The sequence below is a fragment of the Macaca fascicularis genome, chromosome 1 (genome assembly GCF_037993035.2).
Source record: "Macaca fascicularis isolate 582-1 chromosome 1, T2T-MFA8v1.1".
Lineage (NCBI taxonomy): Eukaryota > Metazoa > Chordata > Mammalia > Primates > Cercopithecidae > Macaca > Macaca fascicularis.
This window is the reverse complement of record NC_088375.1, coordinates 26542605-26569385: the sequence shown is the minus strand read 5'-3', so window position 1 is coordinate 26569385 and position 26781 is coordinate 26542605. Positions and strand designations below refer to the sequence as shown.

The window sequence follows — 26781 nt, the reverse complement described above, 5'->3', positions numbered from 1 at the left end:
GGGCTTGTATGATATCGAAGCTCTGTTCTCTATTTTCTGATGAATTATGTCTCTCCTCCCTAATAAGTCAGTGAATGGTTTATGGTGTCATTTAAAACACAAGTACATGAATAAAAATCAGATTTTACCTTTTTATGCTATTGATGTCTTCAGCATTTATACCTAATGTGATTGACATTGGGTTTCTCATGCCCATTAGTTGAGTTTGGCAATTATGAGCCAGTTGCTTAGTTTCCAGCAGAGACAGAATTTGGAGGTGGAAGGCTGAGCTCCTCAATGCCTTCTATCCCTGTCATTATCCCTCTGAGTGATTGCTTTGTGTCCTTTGGAGGTAGAAAACAATAACCAAATTGCTGCAAGCTATTTGTGAAAAAGATGGTGGGAGTTTTTAAAGGTTCATTTTTAACATTTATGTTTTGAAAAGAGCACATGTAATAAGATCATCTAAAACTGGGGTCCATGTTAAACTGAAATGAAAATCTGTCCAACCGGATCACAGTTTTTTTAGAATCATGTCAAAACTCTTCCTATCTCTCTTCTTTTGAGAGCCCCCAGGATTTACAGTGCTGTTGGCAACTGTCCCAGCAGTGGGTGCTGAGGGAGGGGCCAGGATCAGGAATGTCAGAGCAGGCTCCTTCCAGGGCTGCCTCCTGGGCCACCAGCATTCTAGGCAAGGCCTCCTTTCAACATCAGGGGCAATCTGATATGATGTTTGGAAAACAATATAATAAAATGAGCAAATGAACAGCACTTCTCTTTTGTAAGAGTTGCAGGGTGACATTGCCTTTCGCCCATAAACTCGATTTGCCCATAAACTTGAATGCAGTTTTGATGAGTTTGTTTGATTAATTAATGAGGCATATTAATGAAGCCAGATTCATGCATTTGATTCCTATATGGACCACTTAGCTTTTTTTCCCCCACTATGTTGACTGATTGCACTTTTAAATCTTGCCAATCCACGGTCTTGATCACAGGCTGGCCAGTTGCCAGGCTCCTGGAAGGTACTTGCTGTTCCCTCTCTCTCACTGGTAAAGTGACACAGTGGGGGTGGGACTCTCTCTGAATATGAAGAGTGTGTATCTTCAGAAGCAGTTTCAATGGTACTCTAAATCCCTGTGAAATAGACTGAAATTGTCATCCTAGCTGAAACGTAGGAAGTGTGTGATGTTCTATGCCTATACCCCCATCAGTAATTGCACACATAATCTTGAGATTGCATGGACTGCACAGACTGCCTCTATTTTTTATGGAACCCTACCGCTTGTGGGGGGAGTCTTGAGGTAGGGGGGCATTGGACTTTAAGAGCACAGGCACTGTTTGGCAATGAAGTGTCTTGGTTTGAATTTTGGCCGCACCTCTTCGTTAGCTATTAAAACTTGAGCATCTCTTAACTCGTTTAATACCTCATATTCTTCATCTAGAAGATGGGCACAGGCCAGGTGTGGTGGCTCACACCTGTAATCCCAGCACTTTGGGAGGCCGAGGTGGGTGGATCACCTGAGGTCAGGAGTTTGAGACCAGCCTGGCCAACATAGTGAAAATATAAAACTTAGCAGGGCATGGTGGCGGGTGCCTGTAATACCAGCTACTCGGGAGGCTGAGGCACGAGAATTGCTTGAACCCAGGAGACGGAGGTTGTGGTGAACCGAGATCATGCTATTGCACTCCAGCCTGGGCAGCAGAGTGAGACTCTGTCTAAAAAAAAGAAGATGGGCATAATAAATTTTCAGCCTCATGAGGTTGTTTTAAGGACAAAATAGGATAATCCATGTAAAAGCACTTAGTACAGTGCTTTTAAATAATAAATCCTCAAAAAATGTTAGCAGTGATTAGTATGCTAATTTCCATCTTGTGGAAGGAAAATAAGGATGTAGTAGATGAAATAATTTATAAAGTCATCTTCTGGTGCTAGGTCTGGCTTGATAAAATATTAAAATACATTCTGTATAAAGGTTAACTTTCTGCAGTTGAGAGGCAATTGAGATAATTGGTTAAATATCATATTTAATGTATGAGGAACAAACGGAAAAGTCAGATGTGTTAAATTTTCATTTTTATTTTAAATTTTTTGGCAAGAACCTTCACACCAACCGATCTTCGTAGTTTTCTTTGGTAACAGAGCAAATCCAAAGAGGCTTTGGTTCGTAAAGGTCCATTGACCAATGAGAGGCGTGTGGTGAGTCACTTATTCTGAACCAAAGATTTCCCATTGTACAAAAGGGATAAGAAATCTTAGTTCACTGGGTTCTCATGAGGCTTGAGTAGGATAGTTCATATAAAAGGACTTCCTAATCCACAAAATGCTTCAGAAAGTGAAGTATATTATGATTATTAATATATTAGGTGGTTGAAGAGTTAAGGGACAAAGAAGCTCCTTAATTCCTTGAAAACAGTGCAAGGAGGTAATGCCGAAGGCCAATGTAGACCCAGCTCTCCTCTTTTAGATCTGTGTTATTGAGCAACCACTGGACAGATGGCATTGTATTAAGTGAGCTTGCTCTGAATCTTACTGATGACACTTTTCTATTTTGCTCTTTGCCCTCGCTGGTCACATAAGACAGAACTACTCAACTTTTGTCATCCCTTTGGACATCTTGGTCTTTTTATAGGAAAGAAGACTTTCTACTTAAGGAACTGGAATGCATTTATTGATATAGAAATTATGTATCTTGTTGGAAAAAAATCTGTTCTCAGAGAATGTCTCACAAAGAAAACACTGAATCAGATGGTACTATTCCTGCAGATTCATTCATGAAAAACAGTTACCCCTCTAATAGGCAGTGAGGATGAGGGTCCTCAGGGTATTCATTTGTGGTTGTAGGGAAGTTAATGTCACTTAACTTAAGCTGGAAGGTATTTTATGTCCACAGTTAACATCTTTCTTGTTTTTTTTTTTTTTTTTTTTTTTGAGATGGAGTCTCACTCTGCCGCCCAGGCTAGAGTGCAGTGGCACAATCGTGGCTCACTGCAACCTCTACCTCACAGGTTCAAGAAATTCTCTTGCCTCAGCATCCCAGGTAACTAGGATTACAGGCACACACCACCACACCTGGCTAATTTTTGTATTTTTAATAGAGATGGAGTTTCAACATGTTGGCCAGGCTAGTCTCAAACTCCTGACCAAGTGATCCACCTGCCTTGACCTCCCAACTTTTCTTGTTTTGAAAATGAGAAAACTGAGGCCTGAAGCATGTTAAATCTCCCACCATAAAAACATATCCAGTTTTATCTCTTGCCATATTTCAGGTTTTATTTCATGTTTAGCCATACAACATTGTTTTCCTTTTAGTCTTTGTAGTGTTCTTTGTACATTTTTATGTCTGATCCTTTGCGCATGTTATCCCCTATTTTAAACAGTCTATCTCCCCTACCATTCATGTGACTGCACCCTGCTCTATACTGATTGATATTAATAGTACTTCAAATTTTTCCATCTCTCTGTGTCTCATTCACCAGATTGTAAATCTAAAGGGAAGAACAATTTTTACCATTGTATATTATTGCATTCCTTATGCCCTGCCAAGCACCTGGCTCATTTGACATGTTGAATAAGTATTTATAGAATGAAAAAATAAATAAAACTATGCCACTATTTTTATCTTTAAGATTTTAATTTCCTAGTGACATTTTTATAGTCTGCAAGGGCCTAAGATCCATAAGCCTTTGGTGTCAAGATAAAACAATGAAGATTCCCTATTTCAATCTAAGCAAAGACCCAGTCATGGGTAAAACTGCTTTTCTTGTTCAGCTAAGTAACACCTCAAAGATATAATAAAAAATGGAAGAGATTATGGAAAAATGTTGGATTCCTATGGAGAGCCGGTTGTTTATGAGAAGACTTGTCTTTGGGAATAGATCTAGCTACATGAAGGAAATTGAAACCCTCACAGTGGAATATTTATTGGTAAGAATGACTCTCTATGTGTGGAGTAATTATCAGTTGAGGAAGAGGAACTGAAGAAGAAAATTCTTACCTTGAGGGTTTTGGGCACAGGGCTGGGCATTGGTTCAGTTCACCTTGGAAGCCTTCTTTTTATTTGAGGGCACAGCCCTAGGTAGCAGGCAGCCACATATAATTGTTTTTAATACTTCTGTTCCCCTGACTTGAATTGGAATACTCCCAAGGGCAAGGACTTGTCTCAGTCATCTCTTGACCCTTCAGAACTTGCACATAGCCTGGCATAGAACAGACTTTCAGTAACTGCTTTTGAATGAATTATTGAATAAATGGGAGGTAGACACACTAAATAGTTCAGATGTTTTGGTGTTTGCATGTCCACATATATACTCTGATGACTCAACACTATAGACAGAATGGCTGGCTACTTGCAAATGGCAGCCTGGGGAGTGAGTCCTTTGTCTAGTGTTCAACAGTGGGGAGGAAATCCATGGTGTCTAGTAAGGTGCTCTAATAAGGCCTGAGCCCCAGTGTTACTTATTAACTGTGTGACCTAAGGCAAGTTGTCTAGCAAACTTGGCCGCTAGTATCTCCATCATTTGAAAGAGCCTATAATATTATTTACGTCTTCGAGTGGTTGTAAGAAATAACTGAATTTACACATGTAAAATGCTTAGCACTGTACTAGTGCATAGTAAGAACACAGGAAATGTTGGTGCAAAAGTAATTACTGTTTTGGACCATGAATTTTAAATCATTATAACGAGGCTCAAGCACATCTTTATTAATCAAAATAGGAACCATTACAATCAACACATTTTTGCCTACAAGAAATAAGTTTGTTTATTCCTGTAGCCTAAAAATTCAAGCCTACAGATTCGGCAAACTCTTGGAAAGCATTTTCTGTATCCTGCTGGTTGTGGAAGTGTTTTTGCTGCAAAAAGTTGTCAAGATGCTTGAAGAAGTGGTAGTTGGTTGGCGAGAGGTCAGGTGAATATGGGAGGTGAGGCAAAACCGCATAGCCCAATTTGTTCAACTTTTGAGGCATTGGTTGTGTAACATGTAGTTGGGCATTGTTGAGGAAAAGAATTGGCCCCTTTTGGTTGAACAATGCTGGTTGCAGGCATTGAAGTTTTTAATGTATCTCATCGATTTGCTGAGCATACTTCTCAGATGTAATGGTTTTGCTGGGATTCAGAAAGCTGTAGTGTATCAGACTGGCAGCAGACCACGAAACAGCGACCAAGACCATTTTTTTGGTGTGAGTTTGGCTTTGGGAAGTGCTTTGGAACTTCCTCTCAGTCCAGCAAATGAGCTGGTTGTCACCATTGTCATATAAAATTCACTTTTCATCGCACATCACAATCTGATTGAGAATGGTCCATTGTTGTTACATAGAATAAGAAAAGATGACACTTCAAAGCGATTTTTTTTTGATTTTCACTCAGCTCATGAGTCACCCACTTATCAAGCTCTTTCATCTTTCCAATTTGCTTCAAATGCCGAATGACTATAGAATGGTCGGTATTGTGTTCTTCAGCAACTTCTCCTGTAGTTTTAAGAGGACCAACTTCAATAAATACTCTCAATTGGTCATTGTCAACTTTTGATGGTTGGCCACTCCGCTCCTTATCCTCAAAGCTCTCCTCTCCTTTGCAAAACTTCTTGAACTATCACTCCACTGTACATTCCTTAGCAATTCCTGGGGCAAATGCGTTGTTGATATTGCAAATTGTTTCCACTGCTTTACGACTCATTTTGAACTCAAATAAGAAAATCACTCAAATTTGCTTTTGGTCTAACATCATTTTGATAGTCTAAAATAAATATAAAATAAACAGCAAGTAATATGTCATTAGCAAAAAAAAAAAAAACCATAAAGCAAGAAATGTGCATTAAAATGATGTATAACACAACCATATTTATTTAAGAATGTATTCCAATATCAAATGGCAAATTCCAACAATGTAGAAAGCACAATTATGTTTGCACCAACCTGATAGCAACAAATGTTAACAACATCCAACAATTTTTGAGCACTACTATATCTGCGTGTTAATGTATATAAGTATGGATGTATATGTATGTATGTATGTATGCATGTGTGTGTTCTCATATCCTCAAAGCAGCCCTGAAAGAAAGGTATTACTAATATTCATGTTTATAGATGAAGAAAGTAACACAGAAATGTTCAATTACCTGTCCAAGTTCATACAAACCGTAAGTGACAGAGCAAAGATCTGAACCTCTGAGTTAGCCATTGTGATCTCTTTTCTTTCTATTGCTTGTTTGCTAGTGTTACTGTTTTAAAAAGGAGTGGAAAGTCTATGGTCAGAAGTACTAATTGCATTAGGTTCTGTGTAAGGCAGTTTAGTAACCTAGCCATATCGCCACACAACAGTTTTCCCACTCTAGTGTGACATTTAGCATCTATCTTTATATAATCTAGATAGCCGAGAAGTTTTCTGTTTAATTATTACAGCTATTTCAGCAAGCCACTGAGTTGAAAGTGAATAAAGCCACTAAAAGATATAAAGCTGTCTTTGGCTCAGATTTACCTCACTGGTTACAATCTCAGGGTGACCATAGGTGATGTCATGTTTATGCTGCTCACTTTGGGTAAATTTTATCAAAATGTACTTCTTTTAGTGGAAACCAATCTATATGCAGGAATACCTTTTGAATCAGGAAAAGTTTGCATTAATGAAATATTGAGAAAGAGAAAGGAAAAAAGAAATGGTTGGGGAAGTTGTATTTCACTGAGGGAAAACACATGTTTATTTTTAACACACCCAATATTAGCATTGATTAGTGCTGTGGGATCCATCTATTTCTGTTTCTTCTGAAAGTGACCTCCCATTGGAGTCAGTCACTTTATCCCTAGACACAAAGCTTCTCACTTGGAAGCAAGAGTTATCAGCAGAGAAATGGAAGCAAGAGTTATCAGCAGAGAACTCAAATGGAAGCAAGAGTTATCAGCAGAGAACATTTACCATGTGTGTGAAGTGGGTAAACAGCTGGTCAGTCTCCATCTAGGGCTTTTATTTCTCTTTTGGAGCTGAAATCATTGGAAGAGGCCAATATGGACTTCTCTACTACTTTATTTCCCCCGAGCCTGGTCAGCTTCTTCCAAGGATATTACTGGGAGGAAGCTTCTAGGATTTCTGGGTATGTGAAGTTGGGGACTGAATGGGGAGGGAGGAAAGGAACAAAGGGCAGAGAAGTTCAAAAGGTGACAATGCGAGTACCTTTGAGGATAGCTATTCTTAACGCAAGTGTCCACATCAGGCAGTATAGATTCAAGGACCGTGGCTGGGCAGAAACCGTGGGCTTGGTAAAGGATGCACAGGAGGAGTGTGAGGCTAATACTGACTACAGTATTGATCAGATTGAACTTAAAGAATTTAGCTAGTTATACATCAACACATCTGCCAGATGCAGCCTCACAGCCCCTGCAAGTGGGGTCCTTATACATCAAAGCGCTTAACAGAGATATAGATGATTACTTCCTCTAAGACAACTCTGAGAAAACTGTGACAAGGGAAGGAGGCAATAGCAGAGAAAATGCTAAATATCTTTCTGCAGGCAACCAGTAGGAACTCTGGAGCTCTTAAGCTGTTCAATGAAAGCTCTAATGTGGCACTTCTGCCCAGAGGCCTCACCACTCGTGGGTCATCACAGCCTTGAGAATAGATGTAACCGTATCGCAGGAGAATAAAAAAAGCTAAATTCAAAAGCACGTCATCAAACCAGTTTGATGAATAATGTTTGCCTACTGCTTGTATGCTTTTGAAAGAAACATAAAATCAAAGGCCAAATTGTTAGGACAGTACACAAAGCAGGTAGCTGGTTAGCGTGGCTTTACAAATTCCAAATCTAAGCTCCTATGTAAAAAGAGCAAGCCGGCTATTGAAAGGACTTTCGCAATTTATTTAGAAAGGATCTCATGTTCTAAGGCAACGACCACATTTTCCTTATTAGAGGTGAGCAAATACCTAAGTTCATGGCCATGAGATCAAATGTAATTAATAGAATGTTAACCCATTTCTGACATTAAATCCCCCAGATACTGAGTGTGAGAAGGAAGTAAAAAAGCCACTTCAGTGAGAGGCTGTGGCTTATAAAACCAAGAAGAAAAACCACCAGCATTTTTGCTTTTTGCTTTAAATTTCTATAACAATGAATAGTATAATATAATTTTTATGGAAGCTGACAGTTTTGAGTATCACAAAGTTAAAAAGAATGGGTATTAGTATGTTCATTTGTAGGTGAAAAAATTGGGACTCAGGCTCAAATTCTCAGAATGAGTGCTACATCTCCTTTTATCCCCTCATATCAAGGCGCATCCTATCATGTTATGATTGCTTCAAATTCTGCTTAATGTGGGAAGAAGCAGACAGGATCTGCCTAAGTTACATCCAAGCTGTCTCCTGGTAGGCTCCCAGATCGTTTGGAGTTATCCTAAAAAGGAGAGGCATGGGTAGTCATAATTCTGGTTTGATGACATGCAGAGGATTGATGATTATACAATAACTAAGAAATAAGCAATGAATGGCACCGTGTTAAGAACTTTCTGTGTATTACCTTCATAATAATCCATGAAATCAGCATTATCATAACACCTATTTTACAGATGGGGGCACTGAGGCACAGATGTGAAGTAACTTGCTGAAGGTCACACGGTAAGTTCAAACCCATCCAGGTCCATACTGGTGGGCCTTAATAGTTAATACTTTGTCATTAACTTTGTTGTCAATGCCATTCCTATGCATTTGAATGCATTTAGAGGAACAATTCATATAGTAGATTGGAGCACCGACTCGGAACCAGGAGGCCTGGGTTTTAGGCCCAATTCTGCTACTGATTAGTATGGTATCCAGATTTCATGTTCCTCATCTGCAAAAATAAGCCTTTATGCTACATAATTTCTATACTTTCTTGAAAATCTAATGGGGTATGTTAGATTAAAGTTTCTGCCTAGTTACGTACTCAAGGGTCTTCATTTTCTAACTAAGGTTTAAAGATATTCTTCTGGCTTCTGCAATTCTGCAAGACTGTTTTAGTTGGCTTTGAAAAACTAAATTTCTAAGAATGATTTTGTAGAGTGCTTGAGCTTTTCAGAGCTCCTAAAAAGGTTCATAACTCATCTTCTCACATTGCTGCTTGTGTTGACCTTGGTATCCACCATCCACAAGCTCTTCAAGGCCATCCTGAAAGGGTGGGTAGGAGGCAGCAGATCATTGTAGCAGGCACTGAGAGAGCGACTACCAAACATCTTCCCTTGGATTGCTTTCAGCAGCTTAAAAATCACTTTCACAGATTGTAGGGATTCATTTATTCCTAACAACACCATTTGAGGTAGGCACTAGCATTCTCATTTTATAGATAAAGAAATTAAAGCCCAGACAACCATATATTTTGTCTAAACTCTAAACATTTATAAATAAAGACCTGAGTTCTAGCCTACATCTCCTGACTCTAAAGCTAAATATATTACCATTGCCTCTTTTAAGGAAGGCTGCGTAGGTAATTGGTAGGGCCCTATAGTGGCAGGTTTGACTCCTCCGCTCTTTATCATCCGTGCGATTTGGGTAAGCCAACTATTTTCTATGTCTCTTCTCTGAAATAGATTAATAATACTTACCTTGAAAAATTATTGCAAGGCTCAATGACACATCCAGAATTACCTAGCCGAGTACCAAGCACAAAATAGATGCTCAAAGTCATCATTATTTTCACTTCTCTATGTTTTAAACACTTTCACTTCTAAGGAGTTTACGGTTTTATTGTTGTAGTCTAATTACTACACAAATGAAGAATCTTAAAGATCTCGTATAGAAATAATTTTCTTATCAGTAAAGAGTAAAGAAGAGGACACATTAGAAAAGTGAAAAATTTGTCAGTCAATACATCAGAATAATCTGGGGCTGCAGAGTTTAGGCTTTCTTGCTATTTTTATGCCTCTTTATTCTTTTAGTTTCTATACTTATTTCCCTTTGTTAAACTCAGATTTAAAAAGTTAACTCACAAATGATATGATGTATTAGTCAGGCTGTTCCATTAGGCATGATGCACAGAAAACTAAACTCGAATGGAAGGTCAAGCAATGCAAAATCTCTATTCAGCATATACAACTGTGTCCATAGTGAAACATTCTCCACTTACACTGTAATAACAAAAAGACTGGTATGCTAAAAGAATAAATAAGTCTCCAAGCTAGAATTTTCAATTTTTCATGTTTTTACTAATGTGCATTTATTTTAAAACAGAAAATTTTATTTTGACCACCATCATCATTTTTCAATTCCAGATGTTGGATGCCCTGCTGGTTTCCCCATCTGATTATTGAAATTGATTTTTGGAGTTGAGGAAAAGAAGGCAAATCATCACATATCAACCTATTATGCATGTTACGCTGTTTGCATTATCACATCTAATCCATTTGACACTGCAAAGGAGCAGGTAGTGTTATCTGACTCAAGTCTGTCCTCCAATTCATCTCACCACCTCCAGGATTCCTTTATGCTCTTTGTCAAGAACTCTGGTAGAGCAAAGAAAATGGTGATGTTTGTCATGTTCAAAATCTTATTGACCAAGACAGTCCTCTCTCTCTCTCTCTCTCTCTCTCTCTCTTTTTTCTTTTCTTTTTTTTTTTTTTTTTTTTTTTTTTTTTTTTTTTTTTTTTTTGAGACAGAATCTCACTCTGTCACCAGGCTGGAGTGCAGTGGTGTAATCTAAGCTCACTGCAACCTCCACCTCCTGGGTTCAAGTGATTCTCTTGCCTCAGCCTTCCAAGTAGCTGGGATTATAGGTGCATGCCACCATGCCCAGCTAATTTTTGTGTTTTTAGTAGAGACAGGGTTTTACCATGTTGGCCAGGATGGTCTTGATCTCTTGATCTCGTGATCTGCCCGCCTCGGCCTCCCAAAATGCTGGGATTACAGGCATGAGCCACCATGCCCAGACGACAATCCTCTCTTAAGGAGAAGAAGGGGTATATATTTACCTAGGGGATTCCCTAGAGGAGGAGAGGCAGAAAGGCATAAGAGGAGTATAGTAAACTGAAATCTTGACATCTAAATCTAAGACCTGGCTCTGTCACTGTACCCCTTTGGAACTTTAGGTAAATTCTTAACTCTTTCTGGGTCTCAATTTTCTCTTTTAATAAGACAAAGATTTGGAGTAATAAAACTCTAAATTCATTTCCAGCCCTAGGACCTTATGGTCTAAAATGAGACTTCTTACATGATTCTAGTTAGGGTAAAACAATTCAGGATTAATAATAGTTATGTTAAGTACACTAGGTTTTTAAGAGCTCAATTTTGCTTATGTATAATAATGAGTTTGACAAAAAAAGTGGATTAAAGATGAATGGTTGAAACCGTCATTTAGCTTCTCCCTAGACAGGGCGATGGATAGTTTGCAAGGGAAAGTTTATTTTCTAGCATTGTGCCAGAAGAAAACAGGATAGGTCTAATAATAGCCTAAAAGATGCAAGCACCTTGAGATTCTTGCTTCCATACCATAGTCAGATTCTCAGGGTCTCAGTGGACATAGTCTTGGAGTTGGGCAGGGCGTCTTAAAGCAGTGATCATCACCTAGGTTTACGTTGAGATTCTTACTTTACAACGTGCCTTCTGCCCAGTGACTCATGAGTGACACAGACAGTTATGGGTATTGGGAGGAGGGAGTAATCACTTAAAGGTGACAATGTTGGAGAAAAGTATAAGGAGGTGACTGGAAGACTGGATCTTCTTTGAAGGTTGGGTATGATCTAGAGAAATAGAGAATAGTTGGGGTCTAAGAGCACAGAAAGAGATGGAATATATAGTGTAGTTGAGGAAAAATAAGTGGGCCAGCTTAACATAAGCAACTCTGACATAGATTCAGTCTTCTGAATCAAAACCAGAATTTTGAGGCACTCAAGAAAGAGGGGTATTAACTACATCGGTTATAAACTTTTTAAAAAAGTGACTTTACAGAGACTAGTCTGGAGTGGGTAGTTTCGATATCTTCATAAGGATGACCTTGCCTTGACTCATTCTTTAGCATTATTGTCCTTATAAAAAGTAATGCTATTAAAAATTTCATGTGTACATTGAGTCTTGAATTTCTTTTGGCACCTCCTGTGTCCATTGATTCAAAGCAAGGAAGCTGTATTCTCTTTCTTGAACTTTATGAGTTTGAAGTACAGTCCATACTATTGAGTGAGTTCTATGGGGCCATTGTCAAATCTAAAAGTGCTTTACAATGCTCCTGAGTAGATGGCATCCCACTGGGGTCATATCATTCACTAATTGTAGGTAATGTTCTTGGATGATAGCAAAAACCATATATAGCTCTAATAGCTGCTCTACAGATAGGTCCAAGTGCTATATCAACCCAACCCCAGTCTGGTTTATGTAAACCAACTATAAAATAATTTGCATGCAAAATATTATTTTACAAACTCTAATATCACAGGAGTAAACTATCTATTGAGAAGGCTTTGAATACTTGCATAAATGTTATATAAACGTTACATAAACATGATGGGCTTTAGTTTGGAGTCTTTGTTAATATAAACATTTTTAGAATTATCATAACCTAATTTATTTTAGCTCTAGACTAATTAATATTTATTCATAACCTATGTCTTTGCTAACTTGCCTAACTAAAAAGAGCCTCTGACGTTTCTTTCCCCTGGTATAATTAAAAATTAAAATTTGCCATCAGTAACTTATAGAAAACGTTTTTTCACGCTTATTTTTATCTCTTATACATTAGTATCTTTGAGGTCAAAATTGCTCTTTGGAGTAAAAACTCTCTGTCTAGTTGTTTAAAGAATCTATAAAATCTTTCCTTCCTTCCTCCCTCCCTCCCTTCCTCCTCCCCCCTTCTTTCTTTCTCTTTCTTTCTCTTTCTTTCTTTCTTTCTTTCTTTCTTTCTTTCTTTCTTTCTTTCTTTCTTTCTTTCTTTCTTTCTTTCTTTCTTTCCTTCCTTCCTTCCTTCCTTCCTTCCTTCCTTCCTTCCTTCCTTCCTTCCCTTCCTCCCTTCCTTCCTTCCCTTCCTCCCTCCCTCCCTCCCTTCCTTTTTTCCTTCCTTCCTTCCTTCCTTCCTTCCTTCCTTCCTTCCTTCCTTCCTTCCTTCTAGCAACGACGATAACATTTAGCACATATATACATTTTAGGAAGCAAAGCACGGGGAATCAGAGGCAAATTATCCCCAAATCTCTGCCTTCTAGGAATACAAAACCTAAGAGAATTAGATCTAAATAAAAACTGTAAGCTACATGTAGACTGAGTTGTCCTGCTTATTGAGATTAAAATGAGATTTATTTCAACCCTAACGTGTAAGCTGTAGTAGCCTTGAATCCCTCCCAATCTTTCCAAAAGTACTTTTGAGAGGGAGGATGGAGGGAGGGAATAAGTGGTGATTGGTATGATAGTCACATGCCCCTTAACATTTCTTGCTGCATATGCTGTTCTTCAAATGCTGTTTCTGCACTATATTGCCCAAGATGTGAAACACAGTCTCATTACCCCTGACAATTTCACTCACACAAGACATTTGCTTGTGTGGTAGACTTTGCTGAAAGCTTGAGATGATGGAGGGGTTTCACACAGCCCATTATTTGCCCCCCTCCCTTGATACACATCCTTTTCTCCATCATCCAGGTCTCCACCCTATTAACACAGAAGAGAGAACCTTAAGAGGATTTTTGGAAAGTAAGGGATGGGATAAAGCATGAAAGATGACCAGGTGCTAGCCAAGTTGTCGGACACTTTGCTGAAGAGAGGGAGCCCTGCCCTCGTGTGATAGGCAGAATCTTCATCTTTCTTCTTCTTGCTTTCCTGTCCATGGACTCTTTCGTGTCTGCTTAGTATAAGCCACCAACTCCCATCTCACATTTCAGTGACACCAAAGAATAGCAGAGACTTTGAAATTTTCTTTCTCTTCTTTTGCTTCTCTGGCATAAAGGAAAGTAAGCACTATACAGATTCATTGATATTGAATTAGGCCCTTTATATTAGAAGAAAAGAGTGACTTTTAAATGTTATTTTTTCTCCCTTTACAATTACAACACATTTCTATCTAGTCCCATCCTACAGTTGAGTGTTAATATCTCATTCAGTGGATGATGGATTCTTTATTTTTCATCTTAAAATTAAATAGCTATGTTCTATACCAGAGAAGTGCTCACTGGCTACTAGAGAATTCACTCCCAAATGAAAAATAAATGACATTAAATACATAATTCTGTCACTGCTAGAGCACTGTATTGTTTTCTTGTCATGGTCAATAGATACTTGTTCACCTTTTGGCAGCAGTGAAGGTAATTTTAAATTTTAGAAAGGAAAAACTTCCAGTTATACAGGAATTACTATTCTAAAAGAAATGTGTTTTCTGAATTTAATCTTTTAGATCAAAATGATAGAATTGTAAAGTCAAAAGGAGAAAAATTGAGGATTGCCTGGTTTGTATTATCATGAGTTCTCAAATGTTTATAAAGGCCATCTAAGAGTGAAAAGACAATGGAAACACGTAAGTCATTTCCTAATCTTATTTTAACCTTCAGGTTCAAACTTTTTATAGAATAGATGAAATGATAGGTACTTCATTGATTATCTTTTCACATAATCCTGTTTATCCCATAAGTGGAAATACTTCTCAAGAGTGAAATAGCCAAATGGAGGAAAAGGTCTTGGATAATAGCACACATTAGTCTTATTTAAAATTGTCATTCCAAATTATGATAATTTGTTTCCAAAGATGGCCGCCATAAATTTCTTCTTTCTCTGCACCTATGCACAATTCCCACATCAAGAGGTGAAGTCTAATTTCCCTCCCCTGTTATCTGGACTGACCTTCAGTTTTTGTTTCACCAATACAATCAGGTAGAAATGATATTGTAGCACTCCCAAGGCTAGGTCGTAAGAAACTTTGCACCTTTCCCCTGGGCCACATGGAACATTCCTCTTGGGATGCTCTTGAAACGCATCAGTCATACTGTGAGAAATTCAAGTCACATCCAAAAACCACATATAGAAGCTTCAGTAGACAGTCTCAGCAGAACTGCCAATCAACAACTGGCCATATGGTACAGCTATCTTGACCATAAAACCCAATTGGGCCTTCAAATGATTCCAACCCAGCCACCATCTGTTAGCACCTACTTGGGAGACTCTGAGCAAGAACCATTCAGCTCAGTCCAGTTAACCTAACAGAACTTTAAGAGATCATAATAAATTGCTATTTTGAGCCACTAAATTTTAGGATGGTTTATAGCAGAGCAATAAATAACTGAAACAGAAATACAAATATTTTGAATAATCCACCTGTTTCTTCTTTTTTCAACTCTTTGCATAGTCTTTTTTAACCAGGTACTATGCTAGGTGCTGTTGATAGATTCAAAGATGAAAGAGATATAAGATGTAAAGCCTGATGCATTTTCATAAGGAACATTTACTTGGTGAGACAGACAAATGTGTAGAAGAATATTATGCCATATGATAAGTGATACAAAAATGCATATGATTCCTGAGGGATCACATAGCTTTGGGAAAATGAATTGACTTTTTTTGGGAAGGTTATTAATAAATAAAACTGAAAACTAAGCAGAAGACACAGAGAATCACCTGAGCACTAGCATGGGGCAAAGATGGCATGTGGAACTTTCTTGGAATTGCAAATAGTTCAGTCTGGCTGGGGCATAGAATATGAAGACTAAGTGGAGAGATATAATTGGGAAAGTTGACAGAGAGCTCAAAAACGTCCTTGTATACTGTCAAACGAGTTTGGATTTTATTATGCAATGTTAAATTCTAGTCATTTTCATCCATTCATCTTTTATTTTACCTTACTATCCTTCAACAACTAAAAAATATTCATACTCCTCCAATGGCTAAGTTAAAGGATCTTGAGGACAGGAAGAGAGTCACATTGTCTGATTTATGATTCAGGATGATGGAATCTTTTGACCAGATTTCTTTTTTTTAGATCTTAAAATGCATTCTCTTCAGTGAAGCCATCTTTGGGGTTAGTCATTACTCTCACCTTATCTGTCATCTTGACTCCAATATGCTATTCCTCTTCTTTTGGTCTAGACTCTCCAATTTTAAAGCTATTTTCAAGTTAAGGAAAGGTCATTTTTCCACAGTTCAGTTCTCTGAAAAACTTACATCCCCCAGTGAAAGTCACAGTCCAGGAGTGAAGCAATCACATGCTAGAACTTTAAGGCCAATTGGAAAGTCTTTACAAACACTTGCCTTGGTCAATCTTATTTCTTGCTACAAGCCTGAAAATTCACAGTCCTAAAAAATATGTTGTCTCTGTGCACACATGTAATTTTTAAAAAGGAGAGGGCAATACGAAGGGAACTGAGGCTTGATCACCAAAAATCAGCACGATGAAAACAAATGATAATGAATAATGAGCACTAGAATTCAAATTACCAGATGTTTTAAAGAGATGGAGTGCCAGTTTTCAATTCCATTTTGAGTACCACATTACAAAAGAACTATTTTAAAAATAAAAAACTGATTGAGGGAAAAGAAAAACAAATAAAAGAATACCTAAACTACTGAATGATCTCATTTGCTCCTGATAAACTTCAATCACATCTTCTTACTCCATTCCCAGTTCTTTTATAGTATGAGTAGCAGCAGTTCTCTGATCTTCAAAGACAAATCTGAGTGAATTCATTGGAACTCCCTGTCTTTGACAGTATGATTCTTTGAGTTTCTTCAGATGTGTTGTCATTTTCACTTTGAAGTGAATCTCACCGCTATCCTGTCCTGTGACTTTGAGTTTAACATATTCTCATTCCTTCTTATTCCCCAAGTCATTGGTTGAAGGTTTTGCCTCTTGCATAGCAGTGACCTCAGGTAGGCAAAACTTCATCTGGGGGTTTATAAATTGGTCTCCCTTCCGCATAGTACAATACTGTGGCTGCAGGGACTCTGTTCTTGTCTTTTAAAAGGTGGTATAGGTATGCGCTTGCTTCTATACAAAGGAAGAAAATGCATTAGAGAAGAAGAGACAGAATACATGGATGAAAGGAACGAAGAAGGGGAACTCAGAGCACAGGCAGAGAAAAGGCATTGGAGGACACTTTTCCCCACTGAGGAAGGTGGGAATAAGTTAAAGATGCATAAGTTTCTAAAGGCATGACGGAAGGGGGCAGGGCGCAGTCAAGAAGCCTCTATGCAGTAGGTGAGAGCTGTGGCATCCAAGAATAATGGAGAGGATGGTAGGTAGGTGGCTTCTAAAAAAATGGCAAGGATCTGTAAAAGCTACTGTAGAGTAGTAAGATTGGACTGACTTGAGTCTCAGAGAAGGACTGCTGCATAGCTACACGGCCAAGCTAAAGTTTAAAAGAATGACTTTATATTGTCAGTAATCTGCATGGGTATGTTATCTTTTTTTCCTAGCACTCAGCAATTCAAGTATGACAGTGAGAAGGTGAGTGGCTGGATTGATCCAAGGTTATAACTTTTCTGGGCAGATGCAGTGAACTCAAAAACTGGATGACAGTTAAGAATACTGACAAAAGAGTAGTGAGAAAGATAGGACACAGGGTCTAAGCAAGGACTTGGACAGCTCATTCAGGTGAAAAAATGGGTTTAAAAGTAAGAAAGCTGAAATGATCAGGGGCTGTGGTTAGAGAGGTGTTGTGCAGATTGGAGACTGAGTGGGCTTTCCTTATGGGCATGAGAGACACAGGGTGATGTAACACTTCTAGAGAAGGGATTGTGAGCTATCCATGATGGTGATGACATCACTGGTCATCACCATCACTTCAGTAGGAGGTCAGTAAACTCCATCTATGTCAAGAGTGAAGAATGCTAGAGCTATAGTACAAGAGCCAACAGGAGCCTCAAAATAAGAGAGAATAACAGAAATGATGATAAGGAACAGGCTGATTAACTCTGAAGCATTGAGCAGGTAATGTCTGAGTTTAGCTTTTAAGGATCAATAGGAGTTCTTCAAGCAGATGAAAAAGGTGATAGAGGAGATTTCAGATAAAGTCAGTATCACCTGCCAAAGTTCAGAGGCATTTAAATTATTTTCTAGCACAACATCCTCAGGAGGTATAAACCATAAATACATGTCCCCATGACCATTCTTGAAATGAACTTTCCCATAGAATTAAAATAATCCCATTTCTGGATACTTGAGTAAGTTTGACTTAACTCTTTTCTCAGTTTGCCAGTTGTATAGTCTGAACAATCCTGCTACCTGTGGTTCTTAAGGAAGAGAGGTCATAGGTAAAGTTGGTGCAAAAGTCATTGCGGTTTTTACCATTACTTTCAATGTACAAAAATTGATATCCTAGAATCCATGATTTCTTCATGGTCCATTTTCTTTTTGTATCCTTTTTTGGAAGCAGGGTGATTTTAGAAAGCGTATGTATGGCATTCAAGGCTAAACAGAGCTGGTGTTGAATTGTGCTAACAACACCTACAAGCTGTGTAACATTTGGCAATTCACTTGGCCTTTCTGAATTTCCATTTTTGTGAAATACAGATAACATGTCTATCTCCTAGAATTATGAGAATGAAATGCAGTCATGTCAATAAGGGATGGTACATAATAGATGCTCAATGTTTCCTCTTTGTGGTTCTCTCTGAATCTCCCTTGCTTCTCCCAACTCTGTTTTCCTAAGCTAATTTCTTTCAAGCTTATGGCTGCTGACCTTTTATTATTCTTAATCCATTGATCCCTCTATATTGTGTATCTACCCCCTGCCACAGCCTCACATAAATACATCACAATTCCCTGAAAGTGTCCTGCTTTCTTAGAACTTGACTTCCAGCAGACTAACTCAGAAAGATCCAAGACAAAAAGATGAGGAAAAGGGAATCTCTTTTATACTAGATAGTTTTAATAATGGAATCCTAGAGACAAAGTCAGAAAGTGATCATGGGAACAGAAAACAAAGAGAAAAAATACAAGAACATTGAGGAGACACCCTAACAATAAGATTAAGAGCAGGAGAGTGTCCTCCCATGCTTTGCTGAAGTTGAGTGATATCTGGTTAGTTTCCCTGGGCTCTTACTACCTTTCTGAAACTAAATGTTGTTTGAATAGGAGGAGCTAAATTTTTCATAAATAAATCTCTCTGATGGTTTGTTACATGTCCTTTATTTTGTTCTGCATTAAAGTGTAATCCATATTTTACAGTTTTCCCACTTGCCGACTTATTTTACATTTTATCTCATATAGAGGTCTGCAACCAAGGAAAACTGAGATTCTCCAACCGATTCTCTATGTATACTTTCAGAATAGAGTAGCACACTGTATTTAGGTGAATGACAATCCCTGGGGTTGTGCAACTATGCTTGCCCCGAGAATGACAGAGGCTGGGTTTTCAGGGACTCAGGACACTGAAATCCCTGGAACTGCCAAGCCTCAGTAGTTTCTTCACCTTTTCCTGTTAATGATCACACCACTTTATTCAAGTTTCTATGAAACTATACAGCAATGATAGAAAGATAAGTTTGCAATATAGACAAGACCATCAAAAAAAGTAATTTACAAAAAAAGAAGTATAAATGGTCAATGAGCATATGAGAGGATGCTCTGCCTCTCTAGTAGTGAGAGCAATGCCACTTAAAACAGCAGGGATAAGCCATTTAGAGTGATTTGACATTGATAGCATAAAATAATAACCATTGTTGGTGTGAATGTGAGAGAAGCCTGGAAGAGATTATTCCTATTTTTATTTTCCAAATTTAATATATGATTATGATGTGAGTATGTCTATTGCAGTAAGGGGCTAATAGAAAGTTGTCCAGAGAAGTATAAAGAAGAAAGAAATCATCCATAGTCACCTTGCTCAGTGATAACCACCACTGCCATTTACAATTGATTTATTTGAATCAGGATCCAGTTGAGATCTAATCATTGCATTTGGGATGTCTTTTAAGTCTCTTTTAATTTAGAACAGATCTCCCCCCTGCACTCTGCCTTTTTTTTTTCTGGTGCTTGACTTCTGGAAGAAACTGGGTTAGCTGTCCTACAAATTGGTTCAAAATCTGGATTTGTCTATTTGTCCTCTAACTGCTCTGCAAACTAAAAGTTAGACCTAGGTCTTGATTCAACTCAAGTTTAAAGTTTTTTGGCAAGAAAAGTTTGCAAGTGATGCTGTGTATTTGTAATTGCATTACATCATGCAGCACATAATGTCTGGTTGTCTCATTTTGAAACTGCTTACATTGATCAATGGCTTCAGATGGGACAGGCTGATTCTTCCGTTGTAAAGGTCCCTATCATCTCTTCTCTTAATGGTTTTAGCATCTGTTAATGTTCGTTGCCTGAATCAATCATTTCATTAGTGTTGTTAAATGGGAATTTTCTAATTTCACTAGTTCTTCTACATTTGATAACTATAATTCTTCTCTAAGGAAAAAAATGTTCCTCATCAACCAGAGATTTTTTTATTTTGAAATGTAGTAAAACAGTGCAACCAAAATGAGTATTCCCTAATTTTGTCCACTCAAATTCCTAGAAATAATGACAAACCAGTGGCAAGAAATATCCATACATGTTCAGATTATGGTTTCTAAGTAACATTAACGACCAGAGATTCGTGGAGAAGGGCTGAGTCCAAGTCCAGGGTGAAATAAGTAAGATGAACCTGATAAACATTGTGGTGGCAATAAAGAATCTCTCAAAGATAACGGCTGTGTCAAAAAGATCTCCCAGGAACTAGTTTGAAAGAACTTCTGCCAGTGCAAGATGGGGCAATCTTAACATCAAAAACAATAGTGACTGAAATTGATTATCTCATATTAAATATATTTTTAAGCCTATTAGTTCATAATAACACAGACAAAAAATAAAGACTGATAGAGAACCACAAAAGCACCAGCCAAAACAAAAACACAACAAATACCATTTCAGAAAAGTAGGGCACCAACCCCTTACTCTGAAAACTGGTAAATTACAGGGAAAAGATGATTTTTGTTTCTAAATGGTCATCATGGCTGCTGTGTGAGGAGTATGTTGTAGGAAAACAAGAGTAGAAACAGGGAGGCTTCGACCAGACTCCAGGGACTGTGTAAATTGCCAGGGATACATAGATGATGAGCTAGCCCCTGACCTCCTGGAGCTCCCATCTCCAGTGGGGAAGGCTACCTTGTCACCAGGCAGTTGGAATCAAGCGGCAAGTATATAATAACAGAGGCAAGCAGACGGTGCCACTGCAGCACACGAGAATGGCATCAAGCCATCCTGGGAGCTCTAATACAGAGGAGTACATACCCAAGCTGAGTCTTATAGGTTGAGTCAGAAATAAAAGACTATCATATCCAAGACCAACTCCAGAACCAGTTAGAGCCTGCTGGAACTAAGACAGCTGTAGTCAGTACTGACTCAGGACCTGGATAGGATTAAGCTGGCAGGAGGAAGGGAACATTAAGTCCAGCAGAGAAGGGACTGGGGAAGATGGGCTGAAAATTGATCCAACTTAGCTACGGAGAGGATAGGGCTCAGATTTCTTTTGTACTACCATCATCTCTCTGTTTATCTGATCATTGCTTGTAACGGTGAAACACGCTAATTGGTGGTGATGAGAGGAGAGCTATGAGGAAAAGTGGGGAGGCAGACATCAACGAAGCACAAATCACAGCAGTTTTACATGGAAGGTGAATTATGCTATGTTGCTGAGCTGCATCATAGGAAAAGAGGTGCTGTGTCTATGCTGTGTTAAAATTTTAATCACTAGGGATGTTATAAACACTGAGGATTCAAAAACACACTGAGAGATCACTGGCCAGACAGAAGTAACACATGGAGACAGACTCAGGCTGTGGAATAACATAAGATGATGTCAGAGTAGACCCTCACATGACCCAGTGGATCTGCAAATATCCCAGATCCTTGGGATATTTGGATGGATAAAGTGGACGCTACCCAAAGGAGGGTGAGTAATATGGACTGCCTATGCACAGAAATACAGAGAAGAGTTACAAACCGATGCTGAGCTGAAGTGTAAAGTTTCAGAAGAGGGTTTAAACAAATATTTAAAACAATTAATGATAACATTCAGTTGTGGCAGGAGTGCAGTAAAACTGCTGTTTTGATGTACTACTAGTGAGAGCTGAATCAGTACAATCTTCCTGGAAAACAAATAACGGTATGTTTAAATATCCCAAAATGTTCTTATACTTTTTCCTAATGATTTTACCTTTGAAAATATAAGGAAAAAATCCCCAAAATATACAAGAATATATGTATATACACAAAGTATATCAGAGTATTAGTTTAGAGGAAAATAGAAAACAATCTAAATTCCTACCAGTAAGGAATGATTAATTAGGGGTGGCATATGTATAATTGGAATATTATGCAGGAATTAAATGGTTACTTTTAATTAAATTATTTGAGATTAAGTTAGAAAGTAGAAAATAAAGTGTATAAATTTTTTAGTTTTTAAAACCTTAGAAAAACTATATCTAAAGTAGAAGCACAGCAAAATTATCTGTAATCAAATTATGTTATTTTTAGAAGATTTATTGGTAGATAATTGACATACAACAAAATTCACTAATTTAAATGTCTAATTTGATGACTTTTGATAACTATTTATACCTGTGTAACTGCCACCACAATTAAAGAATATTTTGATAACCCCCAAAATTTCTGTGTTTTTTTATATTCCCTTCTATCAGGACTCCCTGACACCTGATAACCACTCTCTGCTTTCTGGTGCTATAGTTTTGCCTTTTCTAACATTTCATGTAAACAGATTCTTATAGTGTGTAGGTTTCTATGCTAGTGTCTAGCATAATGGTTTTGAGATTCGTCCATGTTGTTGGATGTATCAATAGTTTGTTCCTCTGTGTTGCTGAATAGTATTCTATTGTATAGGTATACTACAATTTGCTTTTCCATTCACTAGTTGTTGGGCATTTGGGTTGTTTCAATTTGCTTACTATGATAAATAAAGCTTCTATGATCATTAGTGTACAAGTCTTTGTGTGCTCATATTTTCATTTATCTTGGGTAAATACGTAGGAATGGAATTATTAGATTATTTGGTAAGGGTTAACTTTATAAGAAACTGCCAAAATTTTTTTCAAAGTAAAATAGATGTACCTGTTATAATGTGTGAGACAGTTGCAGTTATTCCACATTATAATTTTGAGGATTCCTTTGAGATTTGATTTCTAGTCTTATTCTGCTGTGGTCTGAGAAGATACTTGATATGATTTCAATTTTTTAAAATGTGTTGAGACTTGCTTTGTGGCCTATTATATGTTTTATCTTGGAGAATGTTCCATGTGCTTATGAGTAGAGTGTATATTCTGCAGTTCTTGGGTAGAATGTTCTGTAAATATCTGTTAAGTCCAATTGTTCTAGAATGCCATTTAAGTCCATAGTCTCTTTCTTGACTTTCTTTTTCAAAGATCTGTCTAGTACTGTCAGCGGTGTATTGAAGTCTCCCACTACTATTGTGTTGCTGTCTGTCTCATTTCTGAGGTCTAGTCATAATTGTTTTATGAATCTGGGATCTACAGCATTAGGAATATATAAATTTAGGAATGTAATATCTTCTGTTGGATTGATCCTTTTATCATTATATAGTGACCATCTTTGTCTTTTTTTTTTTTTTTCTGTTAACCTTTTGAAGTCTGTTTTTTTCTCCTAATATAAGAATAGCTATTCCTGCTCACTTTTGGTTTCCATTTGCATGGAATATCTTTTTTTTTTTTTTTTTTTTTTTTTGAGACAGTCTTGCTCTGTCCCCCAGGCTGGAGTGCAGTGGCGCAATCTCGGCTCACTGCAAGCTCCGCCTCCCGGGTTCACGCCATTCTCCTGGCTCAGCCTCCCGAGTAGCTGGGACTACAGGCGCCCGCCATCTCGCCCGGCTAGTTTTTTGTGTTTTTAGTAGAGACGGGGTTTCACCGTGTTAGCCAGGATGGTCTCGATCTCCTGACCTTGTGATCCGCCCGCCTCGGCCTCCCAAAGTGCTGGGATTACAGGCTTGAGCCACCGCGCCCGGCCTGGAATATCTTTTTACACCCTTTTACCTAGAGTTTGTATGAATCCTTACATGATAGGTGAGCCTGTTGAAGACAGAAAATACTTGGTTTGTGATTTTTAAAAATCCATTCTGCCATTCTGTGTCTTTTAAGTGTAGCATTTAGGCCATTTACATTCAATGATAATATTGAGATGTGAGATACTGTTCTCTTTATCATGTTGTTACCTAAGTTTGATTTTTTTCATTGTGTTGTTATTTATAGCCCTTGTGAATTTTAAGCTTTCAAGAGGTTCTATTTTGGTGCATATTTGGCTTTTATTTCAAGGTTTAAAACTCCTTCTAGTGTTTATTGTAGGACTGGTCTGGTGGTGGCAAATTCCCTCAGCATTTGTTTGTCTGAAAATGGCTTTTTTTAACCTTCATTTATGAAACAGTTTTGCTGGATACAAAGTTCTTGGCTAACAGTTGTTCTGTTTAAAGGGGTTGAAGATAGAACCCCAATCCTCTCTGGCCTATAAGGTTTCTGCTGAGAAGTCTGCTGTTAGTCTGAAAGGTTTTCCTTTGTAGGTTACCTGATACTTTTGTTTTAGTGCGCTTAAAATTCTTTTTCTCATGTTGACTTTAGATAGCCTGATGACTACATGCCTTGCTGACGATCTTTTTGCAATGAGTTTCCCAGGAGTTCTTTGATCTTCTTGGATTTGGATATCTAGATGTCTAGCCAGACCAGGGAATTTTTCTTCAATTATTCCCTTAAATAAGTTTCCCAGACTTATTGTGCTCTCTTCTTCCTTAGGAACAACAATTATTCTTAGGTTTGACCATTTTACATAATCCCATATTTCTTGAAGACTTTGTTCCTTTCTTTTGATTCTCTTTTCTTTATTTTTGTCTGATTAGATTAATTCAAAAGCCTTGTCTTTGAGCTCTGAAATTCTTTCTTCTACTTGTTGTAGTCTATTGTTAAAACTTTCCACAGTATTGTGTAATTTCCTAAGTGTGTCTTTCATTTCCAGAAGTTCTGATTGGTTTTTCTTTATAAGATCTGTCTTTCTAGAAAATTTTTCATTCATATCCTGAAATGCTTTCAAATTTCTTTATGATGGTTTTCACCTTTCCCTGATATCCCCTTGAGTAGCTTAATAATTGACTGTCTGAATTCCTTATCTCGTATTTCAAAGATTTCATCTTGGTTTGGATCTATTGCCAAAGAGCTAGTGTAATCTTTTGAGAGTGTTCTAGAACCCTGTTTTGTCATATTACCAGAGTTACTTTTCTGGGTCCTTCTCATTGGGGTAGACTATTTCTTCTAATTATTCTTGAATTTATGTTTCATTTAACTGTGTTTCTTCATTTATTTGTTAATTTCTTTTTTCCCCTTAAGGATGTGACTTTAATGCTTATAGTTGATTATAGCCTAATTAGGTTCTTGATGCTTTCAGGGGTGGAGACTCGGTAAGAGTTCCTTGGTAATACAGAGTCTTTGTACAGTGGCTTTCTCATATGCTGGTTGTAGTAGCAATGTGCTCAGTGTGTGAGCAAGTTCACTGTCTCCTATGGGGTTGGAATGGTAGAGGTCTCTTGAAGCTTATCATATAACCATGTGGTGTGTACATTTTTATTTATTTATTTATTTTTCCCCAGTATTTTGCTTACTGGTTTGATGGTTCAGGCTTCAGGCCAGTAGGGGAGGTGTCTCTGGGTAGGAACCAGTTGTGGCTAAAGCAGGTAGGTAAATGCAATACCCAATGGTAGGCAGAGGTCCCAGCCTTGACAGAGGGGTCTGGAGGAGCTCTCAGTGTGTCACACTGAGGTCTTAACAGGGGGAAGGGTTGGAGCCACCTCAGGTCCCCTGCCAGGTTAGCAGGAGAGTTATCCAACTCTTAGACACATCCCCGTCCCAGTGCTATTGCTATTCAGATCACACACGTGCCTCTTTTCATCCGTAGGAGTGTTGATGTTCCAACTAGAGAGGAATTGTGACTCTCGTAATCCTGAACCTGGAGGGTGTTCCTTCTGCAGGAATACAGTCGCCCTGACGTGTTCCAGAAAGGCTGTCTATAGTTGCACCCATGTCAAGCTCCCATGGCAGAAGCCCCAACTGTGTCTGCAGTAGTGGACAAGGCGGGAAAGATGTCCCCTTCTCCGGTACCCTTCACGCACACCAGGGCTGTCTGACTGTTGGGTTAGAACTGAAGTTGCTCCCTGCTGAGCCTAGCACTGCAACTCTGCCTCTGCTGAAAGAAACTTCCCACCAATGGAAAGATCTGGTGCTCAAGGCCTGCCATCCAGATTACTTTGTCTCACAGGGTATTCCCTTGCTGTGGTACACTACCACTTCCCCTAGGAGTGGGAGTCCCTGGGAGACAGACTGCTTTGAGTGTTGTTGCTCCTCTGGGTCTAGCCACCCAGTGAAGTTGCCATACTCCAGGCAGGAGCTGGAAAGCATCTGCAAGGGATCTGTCCTCAAGTCTTCCAGCAGTGGATAGCAGCACCAGCTCTAATGGGGGTTGCAGGGGAGTGATGTATATTCTGTGAGATTCCTTGGTTATCGTTAACATTAGTGCATTGGCTTTCTTGAATGCCAGTTAAAGTAGTAATGAAATAGTCACCTGGACAGACTCAGGACCTCCTGGTTAGCCAGAGTGGTGCAGGCAGAGGTGATAGCTGAGATCATGAAGCTGTTTCCTCCTTCCTGGGTGCAGTGTTATTCTATCAGGAGATGCTGTAATGGACTGCGTTGGTTGGTCTCCAACTAGGAAGTGGTGCTTGCAAAAGAGCATCAGTTGCAGTGGTAGCAGTGGGATTTTTGTTTGCCTTATTTTGCCTGGGGAGAAGGGGATACTCCGGTTTCTCAGGCAATGAGAGGAGCCATATAGCTCCCAAAAGATTCTGTCTTTTGCATTAA

At 38.4% G+C, this 26781-nt stretch overlaps 1 long non-coding RNA gene across 4 annotated transcripts in view; it reads left to right on the top strand.

Annotated features, from left to right (window-relative positions):
* Positions 1–26781, top strand: part of LOC107128807 (uncharacterized) — a 269214-nt gene that overhangs the window by 121352 nt on the left and 121081 nt on the right. For 2 of the 4 annotated variants that reach the window (XR_006698191.2, XR_010578277.1), the window contains exons 3-4: positions 8535–8583; positions 14306–14425. This is a non-coding gene — a long non-coding RNA (uncharacterized lncRNA). The remainder of the gene's footprint in view (positions 1–8534; positions 8584–14305; positions 14426–26781) is intronic. The other 2 variants (XR_012428458.1, XR_010578304.1) reach the window with 1 other exon arrangement.